Consider the following 6,024-nt stretch of genomic DNA (forward strand, 5'->3'; position numbering starts at 1 on the left):
GACGCCCTCTCATCCTATTGTCTTGAGAACGCTCTTTCTGATTTTCCGTACTGGTAGATCTTCGCATTTTGCATCTAGACACCCTCTCTTCGCTCTCACACGCAGTCCTAATCACGCACATGTTTAAGTACGCACACAGAAAAGACACATGCGAAATAGCTGAAGCGTCCCCTTGTAGAGCTATTCTCTGTACAGCAGCGACGCCACCCATGGGGACACCGCGATCATCATCAGCGTCGCCAGCTGTCGTCGGTGTGGGGTTTGTCTCGTTTTGCGTATTCTTTCATTTCAATCATCTTTTTGTCTTTGTTCCCCTTCGTTGAGCTCTGACAGAAAGTTTAGCGGATACCGAACGGCGTCAACAGTAGGAAAGAAAATCGTAGCGATCTACACAGATCTAGCTGCTGCTAGCGGCCAGCTTCGGCCTGCTACGACTGAAAGCGCTAACGCGGGTGGGCTGCTTCCTCACGTTGTTTCGGTCCGGCGACAGTTCGAATTACGGATAGGCAGCTCCGTTTGTCGAGCCACACGGTACCACCCTCAAAACCACGCCACTGTGGAGGTGCTTGTGTAACAAGCCGTGTGATACGAACCTAAATGCACTTCCAGTTGATCGCGGCGACGCAATGACTAGTGAGCAATCCCACTAGCGCGCCATAACTAGCAATACAATTACCGCAGGACATCATAACGTGCCAAGTCCGCTGTTCTGCGTAATGTGAACGTAATATAGCTGACCCCACAATTAGGGGGGAAAACAGTACTGCGTTCAATTTGAGGGACAAAAACAAGTTCAGTGTGTTATTAATTTTTTTTTTTTAACAAACTAACTACTTCACTCACCCTCACTTACGAAATTTAAAGGCGTTGGTAACCCGAAAGAAACGAGTGTGTTTTTTCCAAGGATTCCTTGCTATGGTACTTTTAGGTGTGTCTTCGGGTTTGCTTGATATCAGCTGTAGCGGGCGCTAATTGATCCTCTTTTGGCTTTCCTACTCTTTTTTTTGTTGCAAATCACACAGGGCATTAACACGCATTGAAAGAAATATGTTTAGGCACAAAAATACATATCTGATTGATTGATTGATTGATTGATTAACGGGATAAGTGACAACTTTATCACGTTCATCACTTGAGTCGTGGCGATTGTGTCATCTAACGTGACGATCTGATCTCTATTAGTAGTTAGAACAAAATGACCTTACAGGTCTGGGAGTGACTCTCTGATTCAAGTGTCTACTGTTTTTTCGACCTTTGCAGTTCTTAAACAATAAGCGCGCACTGAGCCGCTCTGACGGTGGGAGGGCAGGGGGGCAGAGAGTCGAGAAGAAGGAGACGATGATAAGAGAGAGAGAGAGAGAGATCCTTCTCTTATTTTTTGTTGTTGGCTTGGGGGTTGTTGGTTGGCGAGTATATATGATGACCCCTCTCATCACCACTTGTAACCAGTCAGCGATAGCTGGCGCCGGCTGCTATTCTTCTATCTGTTAGTGACAACGCCTGGACAACGGCACTCATACCCTACTCATAATAATAATGCCACTATCCTCTGATGGACGTCAGCGGCGGTTTTTTTGGTGCGCATGCGCTCTAAGACCCCGCCTCACTTCTTGTTAACCAATGCCGATCACGGGAGAGGGAAGCTTAGCTGGACCAACGCCGCACAATTCACAGCCACTGGTGGTTTTTCGGCGCACGCGAAGAGCTCGCTGGAGTTTCTGCTGGACAGAAGCAAACGTAAATAAACCTAAACAGTGGTTCGGCCGACCGTGCCAATCGTTATGCCAGCGAGGCTAATGGCGGACCTGAGGGTAGAAGCCGGATGAGCGACAGCAGCAGCAGCAGCAGCAAATCCAGAGATGCGAAAAAATATTGGTCACCAAATGTGTTGACTCGCATATACGGCCTATAATGATTCCACTCGAACATCGCAAATGGATAATGGAGTGCAGGGGAATAGGGGGTCCTTCAGCTCGAACTGCTATAATAATATTAACAATAATTTATTGAAACATCTCTAAGTTCGTCAATGGATCTGTTAAAATTAGACCCTAAGGTCCCAAGTAGGGGATAGCGCCAGAATATGTAACAACAAGTTCTAGAAACTAGATTGATCGCCTTGGACGCTTATGCACGGATGATGCTGTAGTCTCATTATCTACGTTACTTATCGTTTGATTTTTGATGCTGCCTATAATAATAATAATAATAATAATAATACTAGCCTCAGTTTGAACGTTTCATCGTGAAATCTCGTTCAAATATTACGGTAAGTAAAAAGGACACGTAAAGTAATATTTTCAAACTGAAAACTCCCAACTCGGCTCTTCTAATAGGCATAAATAGCCCGGTAGTTCCCCAAAGTGATGTAAATATAATCGATGATGCTATGTTGAATTTTTAGCACCTACTAGAATGTATAGATGTAGCAACTCATCTATGATTCCTATCCATAGAAGGCATTGCAGATTTTATTTTACCGACAAACACTGGCCTCGTCTATTACTGTCACTTCATAGCAAATTATCTTTGTGCTATCATCCACAGGTTAATATTGGTCCGTGTCGACCAAATGGACAAGGTCATGAACGTCCTGCGCAGATACCGACGAACCGTAAAACACGTTTCATCGATAGCTGATCTTTGCGAAGAGAAGGTTACGTAGGTTTGGCCCAAAGTAGGTGCATTTAAAGATGACCATTTACTATGGCAGCTTTTTCTCTGCCCAGTGCTAATGCATTCAGAGCCTGCAGCGCTGGCAAATGCTTTGCCCGCGACCCGCGTGGGACTTTGTTTGGAGATTTCGAAAATGTATAGTTATCATAGTTCATGCCTTCGAGCTGTACACAAACAGATAGGTAGATTTGTAGTGGCGGCAGCTCCGCATGTCTGTCCTGCCTCCGGTTAGCTACAGTAAACATCATCTAAGCAAGTGATTGTATTATAGTTAGGTTAGGTTAGTAATAGGTATCAGCTGCTGGACATAGCTTTGTCAATACAATAGGCTCATCCTGATATAAACTGTATGTATTCTTTATTCAAATTAGTAGAAAGCTATCATAATTGTTCTTATTAGCACAGCTTAGTCTACAATTTATTCGACCTATTCGAATTATTCTATAAAAAGTCCAAAATTTGCCTGATCAATGAATTTATCGTAATGGTAACCAGCATTTGTACACAAGTGTTATCTTTTTTCCTTGGCTAAACAACTCGATTCTGGAATGGAAGCCTGAGAAACGGCTACGACATCTACGGCAGACAGCAGGCGCACAAATTGCCCAATCCCAATGGCATGGCGAGGTAGTGGCAAAAAATATCAATGCGGGACTCTTATGAGGCTCCGTAACTGGAATGAGTACATTCTAAATTCTTTAACGAGGAACTACTGGAGGGCAAGTCTGGTGTCAGCAGCCCCAGTTCCAATAGCGCATATTAAAATTGTCTAAAAAGCTCGTAGTTTGAAAACTTGCCGTGGCTTACACGAGTCCCTGTTGGGCCACCGTTTGTTGAGCGCAAATGTTTTTGCTGACTTCACTGTTCGACTGATAAGAGTTACCAAACATTACTTTGATTAGCTCACTTACTAGTTCGAATAAATTTCTTCATCATGGCAATACTTAGACAAGCTTAAGATCCTCGACTAGCCAAGTCTAAAATAAATTAGCGGCCTAAAAGTAATCTTTTTTTTTATTCGAGTATCTCCCATCTGTACCTTCCTAGTAAGCGTTGCCAGAATTTCACTGTATACGATACAAAACAGAAGCTCAAGTGGCATGTTTTAAGAAGATGCGTAGTAATCAATGACACGTTTTCATTTGCTTGCTGTCAGCGCCATCTGACGGAGCTGCCGTAAGTTTAAATGAAACATCGTAACTCCTACAGAAATTATATAGGAGAAGGTTCTTGATTGAACTTCAGCACGTGCAGAATATCTGGAATTGTTTGCACTTTGGTGGAAGGTATCTTGGCAATGCGATTTTGGATACAAACATCAAAGCTCCTCATTCAGACGTTGACGATGCCTCGAAAAAGTACGTTGGGTTAAGAATAGTGCTAAAATTAGACAAGCAGAACTAATAGGCCTTCTCTTGAAGGAGAACACTTTCCTAGGACAAACGAAGCTCACTTGTGCAACGTTATCTCCTTTAGGGCTCGATTAGGGCTTTTTCAAAAGTGTATTTAAGCTAGATAAGTTAGAAAACGCAAGAATCTGTGGCGTATATCTACCGGTTCAAAGTAGAGTGTCGGTCAAGCGATGGTTGGTTTAAGACTCACGGAAGTGTCCTTAAAGTATTTGTAATAGATCCCATCTTTAAATAAAAAGTGAAAAATGAAAATCTGAAATCAATAATATTGCCGCGATAAGGCTTCTTTTAGCCGTACGGATGTTCCACTATGAGCAGAATGTCCCAACCATTGTTCTAATGTTGCCCCAGAATACCAAATAATTGAATCGATGCGAATCAATAAAGGAAGTCATTTTAGGTAAAGCTATTCTTCTATTCAGGTTCAAGTTAACCACCAAATGTACTTAACAGTTACAAAGTTAAGCAAATTGAGTTACTTATTGTAATTGTAGAAAGCTGTGAAAACTATGAAAAATACAAGGGATTTTCTACATCGATGTAAGCGGTATTTTCCTTCATATATAGGAAGCTGACTTGGAATATCGCTTTCCTTTAGGAGCTTAACGTGGTTTGAAGAGTTGTAAAGTCCTTGCCATCAATCTTCACTACGCTTATAGCGCGTCTATAAATGCAGACAATCGCCTTAAGAGGAACTCAAGCTGTTTACGGTTATTATTGTAAAAAAGAACTCCTCATGATGTGGCAGCGGCAACGAGTTTGCCTACTCACCGGAGGGACACACAGGGGATGGTCCAGGCTCAAATTTGGCTGGACATAGACAGGCTAGAACTACTGAAAATCCCAATAGCCATAGGGAAGGCGATGATCAATGTATTCGCGGGTCCCTTCTTTTTCGCTATGAATATCTATCGCTATTCGATTTGGTTGGTAACGAGCTGCGCCATGTATGTCTGACATCACTCACTTTCAGCTTACACATCAAGGTTTATGGGTTTACTCAACTCCAAACTATACCGCTTCGTATTTCAGTAAAACTTTATACAAATGAAAGCCTGAAGCTGAATTCTGAACCCGAGTTTGCTATTGTTGCACTACCCTTGTTATCCCGTTATAGCTGTCCTGCACGTCCTGTTGTGGCAGTTCTTTTTTTTTTAATGAAAATTCCCGTTATCCTGCTTGAATAAGCTCACTGCGTCACTCGACTCTGTTACTTTGGGTGTTTCTTCGTACAACATGTTTCAGCATTTCAGTAACATTGTTGTAGTAATCCTGTTACTCTGCTCCGATTATTTCGTGCCTGTCATTCGAATATTTCACTGCTCTATTTCTATGTCCGGTTTATACCATGTATCAGGTAGTGCATTTCTCTGTGTCAGTTGTTTTGCGTTTCTCCATAGAGGTTAAATTGTCTTACCTGTTACGTTCATTCCGTTATCTCAGGGTGAAACCCTAGTTTTCAAAATTCTATATAAGTATTGGGCCGCTCGAGACACCAAGCAAGTCATATGCCACATTTTTTTTGTAAAACCTTTGAACACCATATTCGGCCCGATCGCAGACAATACGAAAGCTTTTTTTTTTTAAATGAAAATATCCAATTTTGTACAAAACTATATGCTGCACAAACTCTCTTCTAAACCGTTATTGAAATGACTGTTTCATAAACGTCACCTCTCCTCAGTTCTATGAGAGATTTTTTAGCATTAAAATTATCTTTTCTAGACTTTTATTTTTCACTGTGTTAATAGGTCTCGTCGAGTTACGATCTATACACAAAAAAAATTACAATAGTTGTTACAACCATTTTGCAGACATATACACGTTTTCCAGAAGTTTATAGCATTATCAGTGGGCGCCATATTTGATTATATCGTTGGGTAGTTAGCGAGAAACAGTGAAGCCTGATATTATGTGCAATCCTTGCGTATCCAAT

The sequence above is a fragment of the Varroa destructor genome, unplaced genomic scaffold (assembly GCF_002443255.2).
Source record: "Varroa destructor unplaced genomic scaffold, Vdes_3.0 BEIS01000003.1, whole genome shotgun sequence".
NCBI classification, from domain to species: domain Eukaryota; kingdom Metazoa; phylum Arthropoda; class Arachnida; order Mesostigmata; family Varroidae; genus Varroa; species Varroa destructor.